The sequence below is a fragment of the Staurois parvus genome, unplaced genomic scaffold (assembly GCF_062004578.1).
Source record: "Staurois parvus isolate SC_StPar_1 unplaced genomic scaffold, SC_StPar_1.0 ptg000149l, whole genome shotgun sequence".
Lineage (NCBI taxonomy): Eukaryota > Metazoa > Chordata > Amphibia > Anura > Ranidae > Staurois > Staurois parvus.
In genome coordinates, this window is record NW_028317945.1 from 5,177,291 (window position 1) to 5,196,996 (window position 19,706).

A 19,706-nucleotide genomic window follows, 5' to 3' on the forward strand; every position below is an offset into this window, starting at 1 on the left:
GTTTAATGTTAATAAATGTAAGGCTATGCACTTGGGGGCTAAGAATATGCATGCATCATACATACTAGGGGGAGTACAACGGGGGGAATCAATGGTGGAGAAGGATCTGGGAGTTCTGTTAGATCACAAGCTTAATAATGGCATGCAATGCCAAGCTAAAGCGAGCAAAATCCTCTCTTGTATTAAAAAAGGTATAGACTCCAAAGAGAAAGATATCATATTACCCCTGCACAAATCATTAGTAAAACCTCACCTGGAATATGCAGTTCAGTTTTGGGCACCAATTCAAAAAAAGAACATTGGGGAACTTGGGAAAGTCCAGAGAAGGGCAACCAAACTGATACGAGGCATGGAGGAGATCAGCTATGAGGAAAGATTAGAGGAACTGAATTTATTCCCTCTTGAGAAGAGGAGATTAAGGGGGGGGGGATATGATCAACATGTATAAATACACCAGTGGTTCATATAGTGAACTCGGTGTAAAGCTATTCACCCTGAGGTCATCACAGAGGACAAGGGGGCACTATTTACGTCTGGAGGAAAAGAAATATAATCTCCAAACACAGAAAGGTTTTTTCACAGTGAGAGCTGTGAAAATGTGGAATAGACTCCCTCAAGAGTTGGTTCTGGCCAGCTCAGTGGATTGCTTCAAAAAAGACCTGGATTCTTTCTTAGATACACAGAATATAACTGCATACTAACATTTATAGGTAAAGTTGATCCAGGGAATATCCGACTGCCTCTCGGGGGATCAGGAAGGATTTTTTTTCCCAGCAGGAGCAAGTTGGATCATGCTTTGCTGGAGGTTTTTTTGCCTTCCTCTGGATCTACTGTAGGTATAGGATTATAACTTTTTTTTTCTTTTATGGTTGAACTGGATGGACACTTTCACCCTCTTCCAGTCCAGGCCAATTTACATCTTTCAAAGCTGTTCCACTTTGATGACAATTGCATGGTCATGCAACACTGTACCCATATGAACTTTTTATCATTTTATCACACAGACAGAGATTTCTTTTGGTGGTAGTTAATCACTGTGACGGGAGTGACTTTTGGGGGTGGGGGGACCTCTGTATCATCTCCCCAAATCATTATGTTTAACCCACCCTGTGCCTGTTTAAGGGGTACAGGGTGTGTATGTGAATGTCTGAGTCTTGTGTATAATGTGTGTTCCTTTGTCTAGGCCACATGGCTGTCCATTGTCTGTTTGCCATGTGCTACCCCCCATTGTGCTGTGTCTGCCTGTCCAGCCAACTATTATGGGATGTACTGTTTGTGTATTGGTGTGGGGGTTGGTTAATGTCCTTTACCATGTGTTTCATCCCATTGTTCTGTGTCTGGGTGGGATGGGGCGGGCTGATGATGTATTTCCTGTTCCTGGTTGTGTTTCCCCGCCCTCTGTATATATTCTGTGTTTTGTGTAAAATAAAGAGTTGGCTTCCTGTATTATGAAGAGCTGGGTATTGTCTATTTTCCAGAGGGATTTCAAGGGTGTGGTCCGTGGATGGTGTTCGGACAGGGGAAGTTGTGCTATAACGGAAAAACTCAGTGCGGTCTGGGTTCCGGTTCCGTTACAATCACCACTGGGTTTTTTCTTTTTTGCTATATAAATGAAAAAATACAGAAAGGTTTGAAAAAAAAACATGTTTTGCTTAGTTCTTGGTATAAAATTTTTCAAATAAATAATTTTTCTTCATAAATTTAGGCCAAAATGTATTCTGGTATATTTTTTGGGTAAAAATATCCCAAAGTAGTGTATATTATTTAGTCAGTGTGAAAGTTATAGTCTACAAACTCTGGGATATATACTGCTCAAAAAAATTAAAGGAACACTTTTTAATCAGAGTATAGCATCAAGTCAGTTAAACTCCTGAGATATTGATCTGGTCAGTTAACTAGTTGCCGACCGCAGATAGCTGAATGACGGCTGCACTGCAGCCGGCCAGTTCTGGGTGGACGTCATATGACGTCCTCCCAGAACGCGCTCTCCTGCGCGCCCCAGGGGGCGCGCACCCGGTGATCTCCGTGATCGCTGTGTCCTACGGACACAGCTGATCACGTGATGTGGTAAAAGGTCAATCACAGCAGCCTTTTACCACGTGATCAGCCGTGTCCAATGACACGCTGATCACCGGGAAATACAATTGCCGGTTCTCGGCTACACTTTCCTCACGCTGTCAGATCGTGAGGAAAGTACTGCCGAGAACCGGCAGTTGTCAGAGCAGGGATCGGCACCGATCATCAGGGCACTGATGATCAGTGCCCTGATGATCGGTGCCCAGCAGTGCCACCCACAAGTTCCGCCCACCTGTGCCCAGCAGTGCACCCACTAGCTCTGCCCACCTGTGCCCAGCAGAGCACCCACCTGTGCCCAGCGGATCACCCACCTGTGCCCAGCAGTGCACCCACCTGTGCCACTCTGCAGTGTCACACACCTGTGCCCAGAAGTGCCATCTACCTGTGACCAGCAGTGCCACCCACCTGTGCCCACCCACCTGTGCCCACCAGTGCCACCCACCTGTGCCCACCCACCTGTGCCCACCAGTGCCACCCACCTGTGCCCACCCACCAGTGCTGCCCACCAGTGCCACCCACCAGTGCAGCCCAGCAGTGCTGCCAGTCAGTGCCACCAGTCAGTGCCCAGCGGTTGTGCCAGTCAGTGCCGCCAGTCAGTGCCCAGCAGTGATGCCAGTCAGTGCCGTCTATCAGTACCGATCATCAGTGTCACCTATCAGTGCCGCCTATCAGTGCTGCATATTAGTGCCGCCTATCCGTGACACCTCATTAGTGATGCCTATCAGTGCCGCCTATCCGTGCCACCTCATTAGTACTGCCTATAAGTGCCCTTTAGTGCTGCCTATCAGTGCCCATCAGTGCCGCCTATCAGTGCCCATCAGTGCTGCCTCATCAACGCACATCAGTAAAGGAGAAAAATTACCTGTTTGAAAAATTTTATAATAGAAACAAAGAAACTTTTTTTTTCAAATTTTTTGCACTTTTTTTGTTTATAGCGCAAAAAGTAAAGCGTCCAGTGGTGATTAAATACCACCAAAAGAAAGCTCTATTTGTGAGAAAAAAATGATCAAAATTTCATATGGGTACAATGTTGCATGACCGAGCAATTGTCAATCAAAGTGCAGCAGCGCTGAAAGCTGAAAATTGGCCTGGTAAATAAGGGGGTATAAGTACCCGGTAGGCAAGTGGTTAAGTAGCAGAGGGGGTTGTTAATCAGTTTCAGCTGCTTTGGTGTTAATGAAATTAACAACAGGTACACTAGATGGGCAATAATGAGACAACCTGCAAAACAGGAATGCTTTTACTTGTGGAGGCAACTGATATTTTTTTTCTATACTCATCTTTTCTGACTGTTTTTCACTAGTTTTGCATTTGGCTAGGGTCAGTGTCACCACTGGTAGCATGAGGTGATACCTTGACCCTACAGAGGTTGCACAGGCACTCCAGGATGGCACATCAATACATGCCATTGCCTGAAGGTTTGCTGTGTCTCTCAGCACAGTCTCAAGAGCATGGAAGTGATTCCAGGAGACAGGTAGTTACTCTAGGAGAGCTGGACAGGGCCATAGAAGGGTCTTTAACCCATCAGCAGGACCGGTATCTGCTCCTTTGTGCATGGAGGAACAGGATGAGCACTGCTAGAGTCCTACAAAAAGACCTCCAGCATGCCACTGGTGTGAATGTCTCTGACCAAACAATCAGAAACAGACCTGAGGGCCCAACGTCCTCTAGTGGGCCCTGTTCTCACTTCCCGGCACCATAGAGCTCAATTGACATTTGCTATTGAACACCAGAATTGGCAGGTCCACCACTGGCTCCCTGTACTTTTCACAGATGAGCACAGGTTCACCCTGAGCACATGTGACAGAAGTGAAAGGGTCTGGAGAAACCATGGAGAACATTATGCTGCCTGAAACATTGTTCAGCATGACCGTTTTATTGGTGGGTCAGTGACGGTTTGGGAAGGCATATCCATGGAGGAACACACAGATCTCTACAGGCTAGACAATGGCACTCTGACTGCCATTAGGTATTGGGATGAAATCCTTGGACCCATTGTCAGACCCTACGCTAGTGCAGTGGGTCTTGGTTCCTCTTGGTACACAACAATGCCCGGATTAATTTGGTGAGAGTTTGCAGGCAGTTCCTGGAGGATGAAGGAATTGATACCACTGAATGGCCCCCACGCTCGCCTGACCTAAATCCAATAGAACACCTCTGGTATATCATGTTTTGGTCCATCCGATGCCACCAGGTTGCACCTCAGACTGTCCAGGAGCTCAGTGATGCCCTGGTCCAGATATGGGAGGAAATACCCCAGGACAACATCTGTCGTCTCATTAAGAGCATGCCCCATTTCATTGTTTCTATAATTTTTTTTTCTTCCATGCTCTATTACAATTGCAAGGGTCTAATAAGCAATAGTTTTCTTTTTTTTATAAATGCATGTAACTGTACAACAAAAAATAATTAAACAAATACAGAAAAAGGAATGAAACACAAGAAGAAATTATTGTCATGAATATAATCATTGCATGTACTAACTGTATAAAGTTATCAAAATGAAATATATTTGCCCTTTAAAATGAATGTTAGGTTTGTATGCAGTATAAACATAGATTGTAATTAATGCTTATTGTTACATGCATATTTTTTACCACCTGTTACAGAACCAAGCCTTTAATTAGGATGCAGTGTTGAGAGATAAATTACCAGCCTTGGATATAGACTCTAGACTACTAGAAGATGCTTCTGTCTTTGAAAAGACTGCTACAATTTTCTTAATAACCAATCCTACATACATGGCAAAGGGATCATGGCCTTTTCATATGACACTAGGAATGACCAGGACATGACTGCTCTCTGAAATTGATTCAATTTCATTTTATGTTCCCTACACTACCTTTTGTCACCAGAAGTACTACTATGATGGTTATGACACCAAACTTTAACTAGTGAGAAAAGTAATCTACAAATTAGAATTGTGAATAATGTTATCTAACTAAATACAGTATATGAATATAAATCTGTCCAATCAGAAAATTCATCACAATCACAACTGTCAAGATTCCTGAACTGTGTGATCCCTTTGCAGTCAGACAGATCAGTATGCAAATATTTAGACAAGTCAAGAATGTGCAAGTTGCTTATTAACATAATACAGTCTAAGTTTACATAAGGTATGTATTCTGAGCACCCGCATATTTCCTAAATTTAGTTAATAAAGAAAACTCCACAATTAAATTGAAATTCATATGCAAACCATATTTATCAAATAGAAATTTGAAGTAAATATGTAACATGCTGATAGTAAACAAAGTAGAGCTTCATAGCAGACACCTGCAGTTGCATAGCAGTGCGCCACTGAAGCCCATAAGGATCCTAAGCATATACTGGCTTCCTAAAGGGATGCATTTGCATAGAACTAGGCTTGCCACTCATAATCCATGGGACAATTGGACACTGACTCCAAGTACTTAATTGTGAAATATGAAAGGTACATATTTATTCTATACGCCTCTATGTTTAGGCTTTTCAAGAGGCTCCAGTGACACATTGGGGGAGCAAGCTTCCACTGTTAAGATAAGATGCGGCGAAGAGGGTGCCTGCTATAAAGCTGTAAAGTTGTCTTACATGATAATACATAGCATATGCATTGTTAGATTTTCCTTACTGAAATAATCCTTGATATTACATTGCAATGAAACATGAACTGGGGAGCTAACTGCCAGTATGAAACTTAGGGCAGGTACAATCCCCACAGACAACCTACTCACCCTATTTGAAAGTATTTGTATGTTTTAAATACATAAAAATATTTTCTACCAAAAAAAACTCTAAGGGTAGAATTATTTCAAATGAACTAGTGGTGAGTAAAAGTTACCTTAAAAGTCACTCGAGGTGCCTGGACATCATTCTGGGTACCAAGAATCCTGTCCAGCTTCCCTATTCAAGAACCTGACCCTACACTCTGCCTTGCTGCATTGTTGGCCAGTCACTGTGCTCTGTGTCTTTACCATCCAATAATACAGAATGAGAAAACAACAAGTAGCCCTTGTGTGAAAGACCAATCCACCCAGGATTGCCATCACAGTAATGTGTGTTGCTGACACCGAATGGGTGGATGGGCCAGATTTGTTCTCATCTTGGCAGATCCTTTAGCCCTCAATGGGCCATTTCAACTCTGCTTGCAGATGACATTATTCAGCTTACCTCTATACCCACCAGCCACCTTCTTAGGTACACCTGTTTGATCATGCAAATGGACAAATCAATATACAAAGTATCTATGTATGTTCAAGAGGTTAGTTATTGTTTAAACAAAGATTAGAATAAATGAATGCAGAATATGGGCTATGTTGACCACATAATGATTGCTGAGGCCAGATATGATGGTAAAAGCATCTCAGAAAATCGCATCCTTACACATTTTATTGTAGTCTCTATAGTTTAAAGAAAATGGTGCAAACAACAGGAAAGTATGTGATGGTTTTATGGGAAAAGCATCTAGTCAATGAGAAAGATCAGGGGAGTATGCCAAACCTACTTAAAATGATAGGAAGTCATCTGTTCCAACAACCACCTTTTATATCAGGAATACTGAGAAAAGGGACAGATGCTGGAGTTAGTTCTTGATCAATGTATATAAGCTTGAGATCAGGGACTTGGGTTACATATATTGTACATAATGTCTGATGTTTACAGCAGCCTTGAAAGTCAAATGGTTCTAAAATTCAAAATTATCTTGTTGATTGGTAGCACAGAAAGTGGAAACTGACAAAAAAACAAGACTAGCTCAAAGTAATACATTTTAGAGAAGAATTTGTGGTTCAGGCCATCTGATGGCTTAGTTTCCAAAAACTGGCAAGATATGGGCACTTAACGATGGAATGCCAGAATACCTTGTCTTCTGCCTTGTCCTCTAAAGAATCAATCCAAGTTTCAATGTCTGAACCCAACACCTGATACTTTGCCAAGTAGACTGAAGACCTGGGGCAATCAACTACAGAAGGATACAGGCTGGCAAATGGTGCTGTTCTCAGAACATCTCTAGTGCATAGCATAAAGGAACAAGCTAGAGATGCTCTGAGAGGCTGCCTGGTAGTCTCTCTGTAAGACAGTACATTTGTGCGAGGACAGCATGATGATGAAGGTTTTAAACAAGGAATTAAGATCAGACCGTGTGTATTTACTCTAACATGTTAACATTTTCCTATTTTCCATACAGTTTTGATCACCAATCCTCAGGAAGGATGTTCTTGAACTGGAGAGAGTCCAGAAAAGGGCAACAAAGCTAATATGGGGGCTGGAGGACCTCAGTTATGTTAAAAACATTCTTCCTGGAAGGAACTTAAGAGGAAATATGATCACAATATCCAGTTCTTTAAATTGGGACTGTATCCTTAGGATAAAACTGTTTCATTTAAGGTCTCTAAAGAAGCTACGCGGCCACACAATGAAGATGATAATCATTTCAACTTCATACTGCGTAAAGGGTTTTTCCTGTTAGAGCAGTGAGGATATGAAACTCCCTCCCACGGTTGGTGGTGTCAGCGAGGAGTTTTGGTTCAAAGTTAAAAAAAATTTTCATGTGTTTCTTATCAAACACAATGAACAGGGATATTATAAATGGTGGTGACAAAAAACAGAAGACACAAGACACAAGACACAAGACACAAGAAAGAAGCCAGTACAAAGGGAGCCTCTAAGTGCAGTAGTAATACAAAGCAAATTTATTGTATGAACTAAAAAATGATTTGCACTAATAAACTGAAGTATGTCGAAGCATGTAGCAGCACAGCATAAGGAATCTCACTCCACAGTCCTCACAGCATAGAAGAGCCTGACCAAAAGAATGGTGAAGCGATTTCCCCGATGCAGGATAGCTCACTGTCAGGACCAAGATCTGAACCTACCACCTCTGCTGTGTCCAGCAGTGGCTCGTCTTGCTGAGCCACCTGAGATGCTGGATAGCTGGGGAAAATGGAAGTCTTTGCTCCTCCCATGAACTTCCTGATTGAAGGCTTTGTCTCTGCACTTCCACTTTGCCAGGTTTTTGTGCTTTCTCAAGCCGATATCTTGCTGTTTTGTGTATCTGCAGCTGTCCTTATTTCCACTACCACTTGTTACCAACCTTTGGCTTGTTTACTGACTATGCTTCTGCTTAATCCCTACCTGCTATATCTGCTACTGGACCCCGGCTTGCTCACCTCCTGGTGAGGCAATCCTGAGGGCCGTGACTTGGTACTAACACATAGCTTAGTGCTTAGACCCCGCATCTCTGGTGAGACCGTGTCATCCACCAGGGGGACCTGCTCGTTTACTTGTCCTGTTGGTCAGAGGGAGCATCTCTACTGCAATAGCTATTGGTTTCTGAACTGACACCTGACCGTGACATCCACTTGAGAAGCAGAGAAGCCGACCGCTGTCAAAGTCCCACCTACCTGATAAACATCACACTGGTCCAATGGCAGGAAGGGATGTACTTCTGGGATGTCCTTCCTTTCATCATCCAGAGGCTACATTACACTTCAATGTTTGATCAGCAGGCTAGTGTTACATATTGTATTTAGCTGGCTGCCTGGACTGAAGTACAAACTGACCACTATACTGTTATGAGAATCAGCATCTCCTTGCAGGATGGGTTTAATTTTAAATTTTTTTGGTGTAAAGTAGTGAGAATCATTTGCCACAACATCAGCTGACAATTTACTCTTTCAAGGAGCGTGTCACAATTATACCTTCTTACAGCAGACCAACCCGCTAGATTCATTTGTGATTAAGTAATAACTTTCAGTGGATTTTTGTTAGGATCTTCTTTGTTGCTAAATATGGATTTTTGTTGAAGATTAGGCTCAGCCAACATATCATATGAGCTGTCTCAGTCGCCGGGTTGTTCCTGTTGAGTGAAAAACGAACTCCAGACACAGATGACTGCAGGAAACAAATTACTGCTGAAGTCCTACTTCATTAGTCACCTCTCCTTCTGAAGTCTTTTGATTAGAAAGAAAGAAGTAGTGGTTTGTTGTCCTCTCTCATCCTGTAACCACTGTGCTTTCCTATATCAGTCTGAGTGCTACTATGCAGTATTGAATGCTATCAAGGAAGATTAACAAACATATGCTAGTAGTATGTAGAAATATATTTACTTATTTTTGTTTATGAACATATAGCTTCATTAAATGATGTGTTTAAATATATACTTCAAATTCATCTTTACAAAAATTCAATCTTGTACCACTGTAGCAGCAGAGAAGCTTTAAACCCGAGGACCACTCAATGGTGCAGGTGTATTATATATGGCAGGGGTATTGAATTAAAATTCAAGGAGGTCCGGTCACTAAAATTTTCTTCTAGCCGAGGTCCGAATCTCATGTTTGTGCTATGACTCAGAGTGTAATCACTGTATGTCTATAAAAAAATGAGAAATGTACAATTTCCATAGCAAGCAAGGAAGGGGTGGATGGAAGATAGGAAGGGAGGGGTGGGTGGAAGGAAGGAAGGGTAGGTGGAAGAAAGGAAGGAAGGGAGGGGTGGGTGGAAGGAAAGAAGAGAAGGGTGGGAGGAAGGAAGGGGTGGATAAAAGGAAGGGGTGGGTGGAAGGAAGGGAGGGGTAGGTGGGTGGAAGAAAGGGAGGGGTGGGTGTAAGGAAGGAAGGAGTGAGTGGAAGGAAGGAAGGAGTGGATGGAAGGAAGGAAGGGGTGGGTGGAAGGAAGGAAGAGAGGGGTGGGTGGAAGGAAGTGGTGGGTGGAAGGAAGGGCTGGGTGGAAGGAAGGAAGAGAGGGATAGGTGGGAGGAAGGAAGGAAGGAAGGGGTGGGTGGAAAGAATGGGTGAGTGGAAGGAAGGGAGTGTTGGGTGGAAGGAAGGAAGGGAGGGAGAGGTGGGAGGAAGTGGTGGGTGGAAGGAAGGAAGGAAGGGGTGGATGAAAGGAAGGGGTAGGTGGAAGGGAGGGGTGGGTGGGTGGGTGGAAGGAAGGGAGGGGTGGAAGGAAGGGAGGGGTGGGTGGAAGGAAGGGAGGGGTGGGTAAGTGTAAGGAAGGAAGGGAGGGGTGAGTGGTAGGAAGGAAGGGGTAGATGGAAGGAAGGAAGTTAGGGGTGGGTGGAAGGAAGGGAGGGGTGGCTGGAAGAAAGTGGTGGGTGGAAGGAAGGGGTGGGTCGAAGGAAGGAAGGGAGAGGTGGGTGGAAGGAAGGGGTGAGTGGAAGGAAGGAAGGGGTGGATGGAAGGAAGGGAGGGGTGGGTGGAAGGAAGGAAGGGGTGGAAGGAAAGAAGGGAGGAAGGGAGGGGTGGAAGGAAAGAAGGGAGGGGTGGGTGGAAGGAAGGGAGGGGTGGGTGGGTAGATGGTAGGTTGGACTCACGTGACTCATTCAGATGCATCAGAGCTGTCGGCTGCTGTGTTCAGTTTCCCACCCACATATTCTCTGAAGCTGCATGGACTGGAGTATGGGTGGGCACAGGGGGAGGCAGAGCAGATCCAGCCTCTCTCCCCTCTTCTCTTATTGGTGCGGAGGTTGGAGGGAGGGGCTGGAAATTGAGAAGAACACAGCAGCGGTGGGAAGAAGAGGAAGTGGGAGGGTGGAAAGAAAACGGAGCCGTCAGGTATATTCTTTGCAGCAGTGGGGGCAGTGACAAGCAGCAACTTCCTGTATGGCTTTCAATAAAGCAGCTGGAAGCCACTTCTCCTCTCCCTCCCGCGGCTTCTAGCTGCTTTATTGAAAGCCATACAGGAGATCACTGCTTGTCACTGCCTTCACCGCCACCTCTCCCACACACCCCTAGTCCCAGCACTGCTCGATGCCCCCACCTTATTTCCACTCGCAAGCGAGTGGAAATTTTGAGGGCTGCAGGGATGGTTGGCAACTCTCTTCTGGGAGGGGTTCAGACCCCCCTGACTTCAACCTTATCTATGCCCCTGCTGCAAGGGCTGGGGTGCACACTGTGATGTCATGTTGCCGTGACGACCGCCCTGCTCACTGTCTGTCATTGCGGGCTGGCGGTCCAGAAGGGAGTGCTGCTGGGGCCGTTTTCGGACAGCAGTACGCCATTTAGTGACCGCTGACTGTGGTCACGCAGTACAATTCTGCCACAGAGCTAGATGTTAAAAGGTGACTGTGTTACATCATGGGTGTCCTCACTTAATCGGTAAACAAATGTTATTTCTAGTGAGTTACTCCAAAAGCATATTAAAGCGGAAACAAACCCACTGATTAAACCCAAAACAGTTACATTCAAGGCATGCTTTGATCGGTAACTGAATCCTCCCATACTTAGATCAAAATTCAGCTGGTTCAGTAGAGACCAGATGAATTTTATTCCGAATATGGGAACCCTGGTTGTACAGAAGTTGATCTATCAATAGACTGTTGGCTTTTTCCTGATCGATCAGTGCTGCAGGCTATAGCCTTCGCCACCTTCAGAACACAATATCACAGCAGGAGGATTCTCCCATCCACATTGAATGTCCACTGGTTAAATAAAAAAAAAAAAATGAGGAATGAATGACCTGCCTTTCAGTTAACAGTATGCTTATGTCAGCTCTTGAATAAAGCTCTTTTAAAGCAAAACAAATATGTTCACTTTGAGCTTTACCACTTTGATACGTTACATAACAGTTACACTAATGTAATGCTATTTTAATCAGCAGACTATGTTGATTACATTTTGGTGCACAAACTACATAAATGTTGCAAAAGGAAAAAAATACAGGAAAATGCATTTTTCTCTAATTTCTTTACCATTTATTCTTAATTAAAAAAAAAACAATACATAAAAATACATCTATCCAAAGTTGCTACCAAATTAAAGCCTTATCTCTCTTGTTCCTTCCTCCATTCCTGTTCCCCCTCCCTCCCTTTGTTTTTGTTTTTTTGTTTGTTTTTGGGGTTGTCCTCTACATTATGTCAGGCATACATTGTTGCCTGTTTATTTTATTGCTATACAATCTCATATTTTGACTTTAGTATGAAGACGGCTCTGTATTTTTCTTTTTATTGCTGTAACATTTGAAATATCAAATACTTATTTTATCCAACAAAAATGGATTATGGAACAAAAATCCCTATCTGTCCTAAAGGGTGGACTTTAAAGCCTGAAAGATTTAATGAGCTGAAAGATACCTTGTAAAAGGATTAAAAAAGCCCTGGGACTTAAGGGGATTTGAGAGGAAAGGCCTGGGGACTCAAGTTGTTAATTGGTGTTATTAGTATTATTTACTGCATGTACAACTTAGCTGGTAGTAGTTAGTCTAGTTGGTCCTGTTGAACTTGACTTGTAATATTGAACTGGGCTTGTTTTGTAATCCAATGGTCAACATTACAAAGCAAATCCAGTTAATGTATAACTAAAGGCAAAACATTTGTAGCGCTACCCCCAAAGGAGCCAGTGCAGAGGCAGCCAGGCACACAGCAACATTGTATTCACTCTGAATAATTGTATGGTCTATGGAATGTCTTTTTGAAGTTTATTTGCTAGTAAAACCTGTAGCAACGTAGGGTTTGGGGTGATATGGATTAATCCAAGCAAGCACAGTAGATAGAGGACACTGGCCTGTTTAGCAGAAATAGCACAGTCTGTCTCTCACAGCTGGACACTGTGAGACAATTGTTAGACTTAAGCACTCTGTAATCTCAAAGTGAGGACCATGAGATAGATTGCAACACAAGTAGTGATAATGGCTGCAGCACAGATAATGATGACTGCAGCACAAGTACAGGTAGACTGAACCATCTATTGGTTCACTGCTGGGGACCATGAAGCAGGTTTAGCACAGGTAAAGATAGACTGGATCTGTCTATTGGTTCATGGCTGGGGACCATGGAGAAGATTTGAGACAGGTAAAGGTAGAATGGAACTGTCCACAGTTTGCAGCTAGGGCCCATAAAAAACTATAGCACAGGTGTAGCACTATCCCATTGAGAGCCGCGGGATTTGGGTCCCCCTTATGTCTTGCACGGGCAGGCAACACACATTTTCCAAATCCTATGCAAAAGTCAGTAACCAGTCCATGGACTTGTTTATGTTGTTATATTTGGGGATAAACAACTTGGATAGGGTCTAAAGGTATATAGGATGCCCAACTTGACTGGAACAAAAATTCTGAGAATAAACTTCACAAAAAATGTAGGATCCTGGACTTTCTACTTCCTCCGGAGTGGCAACAGTCGCTTCATGGATCAGTAACACAGTCTCTGTGAGAAGCACTTGGTCCCCTCTAAATGAACCTCTTCAGACCCCAGCTAGAACTACCCATCTACCTGGCTGTCCTTGAAGAGTATCCTGAAGCAAGAGATTCCAAAAGAAGCTTGCAGCACTGTCCCAGGGAGAACTGGTTAAATATAACACCAAGCAGCCCCCTCTCCTGTAGGCTTCAGGGGTGTAGAGGTATTCACACTGTCCCTGTGTCCTGCAATTTTGGATGAACTGCTTACAGGCTTTTTCTGAGGTGGTTCTCTTCCAAGCTAATAGGCTGTCCTTCCTTGGTGGACTGTAAGGCAGTGGAGCTCTCTCTCTCAGCTTCCTTCCAACCTCCAACCTAGAGGCAGAGCCCCCCTCCTCCGGGGTCCCCTTCCAGTCTAATAGCAACCCCCCTCAGTACTCCATCTTCCACCCCATTCCCCTTGCTGGTGAGGCATAGTTATGGGCCAGTCTGCCACACGTCAGACCTCCTGCCTAGGATTGGTCAGACTTCCATAAATATGCAGGTCAGCTCCTCCTGGCCTTCACTCACTGGCTTCTAGAAACTTCTCTAATCTCCTAGAGCATGGGGAGGTAACAGAGGACTGACCTGTAGAGCCCTCCAGCCTAACCTGAAGTAAACTTCTCACTCACACTCAGGCTTCCAGCAAGCATCTAACTACACTAACAAACTATGTACACTATGTAGAGGGCACTACACAGGTAAAGAGGCTCTACTCACAGGATCCTGGTACACAATCAGTCCTTAGGTGCAGCCTCTTGCATAGTAGTCCAGCATGCAGTCCAAAGGGCTCCAGGGGCATTCAGCCCCCCTCCTCTCAGCTTACAGATCCATCCCCTCAGGGAGAGAAAGCAATCTCCTCAGGGCTCCAGGCTATTTAACAGAAACCCAGCCATCACCTGGGCACACCTACCCAAAGAACAACTAGGCCATGCTCACTATTCAGGCTTGTCATTGGAATTCCCCCTCCCTAAGCTCTAGAACCTTCTTCTAGAGGCAATGGGAAGCAATCAAACTCCCAGCCTGTGAAATCCTGAACAGACCAAACTAAACAATCACTGCTCTCCTAATTACTGAAAGGGCAAAAGACTACATTTACCTAGCAGCTTAACTAGGAAGGCACTACACTTTTTTTTAGTTTTGGATAGAGTGAAGAGGGATTAGAACACCTGTCAGGTTTCTCTTGCTGTCTGTGTCCGCATTAGGGGGTGTCACACTCTCTATTTGTCTTCATTACCATTATCATTGAAAGTGAAAGTATAGAAAAATCCTGAAATTTTGGTTGTCCCCAGAACACTAATCTTCTAGTGGGAACACTGGTGACAACCAGGAATTCCTCTCTATAAAGGGATTTTCCCTCACTTACTGTTTTGGCTATGGGACAGGAAATTAAGGGAAACCTCCCCAAAGGGATGTAGATGGCAAAAAAAACCTAACGGGGTTATAAACCTCCTTTACTCTATTCAAAATGAAAAAAAAGTTTTGCCTTTAGTTCTACTTTAAATTTAATTAATTATTACTAACTATACCATTACTTGAATAAATGAGATCCTTCACAGACATGTACAGTTGTGCTCAGTTTGCATACCCTGGCAGAAATTGTGAAATTTTGCCACTGATATTGAAAATATGACTGATCATGCCAAAAAATGCTCTTTTATTGAAGGATGATGATCATATGAAGCCATTTATTATCAAATAGTTGGTTTGCTCCTTTTTAAATCATAATAATAACAGAAATCAACCAAATGGCCATGATCAAAAGTTTACATTCCCTGGAATGTTTGGTCTTGGTACAGACACACAAGGTGACACACGGGTTAAAATGCCAATTAGAGGTTAATGTCCCACATCTGTGGCTTTTTAAATTGCAATTAGTGTCAGTGTATAAATAGTCAATGAGTTTGTTAGCTATTATGTGGAAGCACTGACTAGGCTAGAAACTGAGCCATGGGGATCAGAAAAGAACTGTGAAAAGTCCTGCGTAACAAGGTAATGGAACTTTATAAAGATGGAAAAGGACATAAAAAGATGTCTAAAGCCTTGAATTTGCCAATCAGTACTGTTAAATCTTCCTATCTCTTGATATTAAGCCAAGCACAGGTAGACCAAGAAAGATTGCAGCCATAACTGCCAGAAGTGTTCGGGATACAAAGGGAAACCCATAGGTAACCACAAGAAAAATACAGGCTGCTCTGGAAAAAGACAGCGTGGTTGTTTTGAAGGAGCACAATATGATAACACTTGAACAAAAATGAGCTGCATGGTCGAGGTGCCAGAAAGAAGCCTTTACTGCATCAATGACACAAAAAGGCCTGGTTAGGCATGTCAAGGTGTTGTCAGGAAAACTGTAACTGGGCATTTTTGTGGCATTGTGTCAGAGTCTTGTCCACAGCAGGAGTTCTGGCGTTTCTGCCAATACTCTACATGGCCGCAGAAGGACACATCAGCCTCAGTCTGGTGCCAGATGGCCTTTATAAGGAGACTCATCACTTCCTCTGGTTGCTGGATGATCTCTAGCTCCCCATAGTTTGTTCCTGTTTTCTGTGACTTCCTGTTTCCGACCCAGCTTGTACTTGGACCTGTCTGCTCTACTGAACCCCTGATCTGACCTCGGCTTAGCTAAAGGATACTCTCTCTCTCGCTCCTCCGTGTATGACCTCGGCTATCCCACCTGACCACGTCTGTTCTGTTCCCCACCCGGTAACTGAGCTTGGCTCGAACTGACTAACCAGCAAACATCCAAATCCCAGAAGGCTTGCATACCACGCACAGGCACCTCCAGTCTGCAGACCTATCCCCGTGCACCAGCTGTGCTCCTGAGTGGACCACCAACCAGCACTCCTACAAGCGACCTGTGCAACTTTGGGCCTGACTCCCGCTGTCCCACTCTCAGGGGAGTCCGGAACATAGCCGCAAGGGAAGCCCTCTCTCCATTGGCCTCCATCACCAGGTACGTGATACATTGGTGCAGCAAAAGCTTCTTTCTGACACCTCGACCAAACAGCTCATTTTTGTTCAAGTATCACCGTATTGAACTCCTTAAAAACAACCACACCATCTTTTTCCAGAGCAGCCTGTATTTCTTTTGAGGTTGCCTGTGGGTTTTTCTTTGAATCCCAGACAATTCTTCTGGCAGTTATGGCTGCAATCATTCTTGGTCTACCTGTGCTTGGCTTGGTATCAAGAGATCCCTGAACTTTCCACTTCTTAATAGGTGATTTAACAGTACTGATTGGCATATTCAAAGCATTGGACATCTTTTTATCTCGTTTCCATCTTTTTAAAGTTCCATTACCTTGTTATGCAGGACTTTTCACAGTTCTTTTCTGATCCCCATGGCTCAGTATCTAGCCTAGTCAGTGCTTCCATGTAAGAGCTAACAAACTCATTGACTATTTATACACTGACACTAATTGCAATTTAAAAAACCACAGATGTGGGACATTAACCTCTAATTGGCATTTAACCTTGTGTGTCTGTACCAAGGCCAAACATTCCAGGGTATGTAAACTTTTGATCATGGCCATCTGGGTGATTTCTGTTATGATTATGATTTTAAAAGGAGCCAAACAACTATTTGATAATAAATGGCTTCATATGATCATCATCCTTCAATAAAAGAGCATTTTTTGGCATGATCAGTCATATTTTCAATATCAATGCCACAATTTCACAATTTCTGCCAGGGTATGCAAACTTTTGAGCACAACTGTACAATTATTTGTCTTCTGAAGTCACTTGCCCTGTGCACGTGATGTGCACTGTGATAGCTGTGGTGACCCTGAACAAGGTGCAGACAGTGCACACCTCAGAAGTCATGTGCTATGCAACCTTGGGAGTACAAGTTCCATGAACTGTTGTGCAGTACTGTAAGAATTGCTGATAGAAGAAGAAAGCACTGCAGGCTGTATCTGTCAGCACAGTATATGTCAAGCATGCATGATGGTTTGGACAGTAACATTCAGATGAAGATGAAATCTCTTTGCCTTTAGACCAACCCTGCAAGTCAGTGTTGTCATCCTTTGATTGGAAAATACTTGGGGACATGATTCCACTTCTGTTTTAGGCCCCATTCTAATGGGGCATACAGAACTATATGCCCATGGACTGTTTATCCACAAGTGTCCTGTGCATCCCTATTAGAGATGTGCACGATAAAAAAAATTTCGGATTCATACATTAACTTTGTTGTGACTTGCTTGTGATTTTGATGCAACTTTCTTGAGACTGATGTTTTGCTTGATTTTGGCTTTGGCCAATCATAACAATACAGAGAGTGACAATATTAGTGAACTTAGAAAACCCGCAGTAGTTGCAAACAAATTTGTTGTTTTCGTTATAATTTGTTTTGGATTTGTTGAATAAATCTCTGAATAATGAAAATTTTGTCTGAATTTCGATTCATAACTAGTCGAATTACATGTCTAATCCCCATACAGGGAGTCTCATTGCTGTCAACTGGGAAGCAGCAACTGCACAGACACAGCTGCTGCTTCCAACATAATATATGTGTGGGTGCAGGTTCACAAGCCAAATGCATCCAAGATTCTGAATCTGCATGCATGCCATATTGGGAGCAGCAGCTGTGTCCGTGCATGCCCTCCACGGGCAGACAGTTATGTATGTCCTGTGTGAAGGAGGCCTAAGAGAGGAAAGGAAGTTTTAAATTTACATTATTTAGCATTCTAGCAACACTATGAAGCTTTTTTGTAGTGGGAAAGTGGGGGAACACGGTTCCAGAACCTCTAGCATGAAATGTATGTAATGGCAAGGGATGGTGGTGTGTACTTCAGGGTCCATTGATGCTGGCTGCTGGGGGATATGTTGTCGCTGAAGGAGATCTATTTTGGGGGGCGGTGTCTATTGATGCTGGGGAGGTCTACTGTTGATGGTGGGGGGTCTATTGTTGCTGAGGGTGGTCATATGTTCCTGTGTGGTCATTTGTTGCTAGGAGGGATCTACTGTTGAGGGAGGGGTCTTTCATTGCTATTTGCTGCAGGCACTATTAATGCTGGCTGTGGGGAGATCTGTTGTTGTTGCCAGGGGTCTATTGTTGCGGGGGGGGGGATTTTGTTGCAGGTGGTCCATTGTTGCTGGGGGGAGAACTATTGTTGCTGGCTGCAGGGGATCTTTTTTTACTGCTTTTCTTGTTATCATTAACAAATTCCATACAAATTGATACTTGGTTCTGTATTCTCTAAAAGGAGGTTGATAAGGGGGGGAACCAAGGGACGATGTGGGACGAAGACAAGGGGTGACTCAGAAAGGGAGAGTTTCTGCACCTATTCTCTAAGAAAAAAACCCCTGGTGTCCGCCCACATGGCTGTTCCAATCAGATCCGTCTGTCAGTTTTTCATGCAGATCTAAACAGAAGCTCAATGTTAGTATAGCAGAAGTCAGATGTAAATAGGCCTGCGTTAGTTTACATCTGATTACCTCTAATGACCATAGAGGTCAGAAAAATTAAAACATTTTCCATGTTTTCAGACCTAAATGTGGCATTTAGATCCTAGATAAAAGAATGTAAACAGAAGCGTGCCGGGCCGAATTTACATCTCAGGAGCCTATAGGAAGAGAATTCTGAAGAGCCCTTTCCCCGCCCCAAAAAAAGACAGTAAGACCTATTTTTTTTTCTTGATAAAATATTTTTACATGAATATTTTTATATGTGTAAAGGGGAATGCTGCTGACTTTGATGTAAAGGGGGAATTCTGATGTAAAGGGGTCTCTGTTCACCAGAGTCCCCCTTTACACAAGAGTCCCCAGAGTTCCCCTTACCATACCTTCCAACTTCTTAACTTCAGAATGAGGGCTTCCTTGTACTTATAAAATATGTTTTGGATGCTGTATCACAAGCAAGAGTCTCATGGACACAAACCGAAACACAAAAAAAATAAAAAGTTTCCATTACAAATGGTCTTGCACATACTGTGGAAGAGTGCATTACACAAAGTGTGGAAAGATTCAGGAATGCATTACATGCAGAGTGCTGGATTCAGGAGTGCACTTTGTACAGAGTGCAGGGTTCAGGAATGTGTTATGCGCATAATGCAGGATTCAGGAGTGCCCTACTGACAGAGTGCAGGGTTCAGGAATGCATTACATACAGTGTGCAGGGTTCAGGAATATGTTATGTACAGAGTGCAGGGTTCAGGAATGCATTACATACAGAGTGCAAGGTTCAGGAGTGAGCTACTGACAGAGTGCAGGGTTCAGGAATGCATTACATACAGAGTGCAGGGTTCAGGAATACGCTACGTACAGAGTGCAGAGTTCAGGAATATGTTACGTACAGATTGCAGGGTACAGGAATGCGTTACGTACAGAGTGCAGGGTTCAGGAATGCGTTACATACAGAGTTCAGGGTTTAGGAATGTGCTATGTACAGAGTGCATCGTTCAGAAATGCATTACATACAGAGTTCAAGGTTTAGGAATGTGTTATGTACAGATTACAGGATTCAGCAGTGCGTTTCGTACAGAGTGGAAGGTTCGG

The 19,706-nt window shown here is 43.7% G+C and overlaps 1 protein-coding gene across 1 annotated transcript in view; it reads right to left on the reverse strand.

The window, feature by feature from the left end:
* The window catches only part of KCNJ4 (potassium inwardly rectifying channel subfamily J member 4), a 339,135-nt gene that overhangs the window by 311,928 nt on the left and 7,501 nt on the right, over positions 1-19,706 (reverse strand). The window lies entirely within an intron of this gene.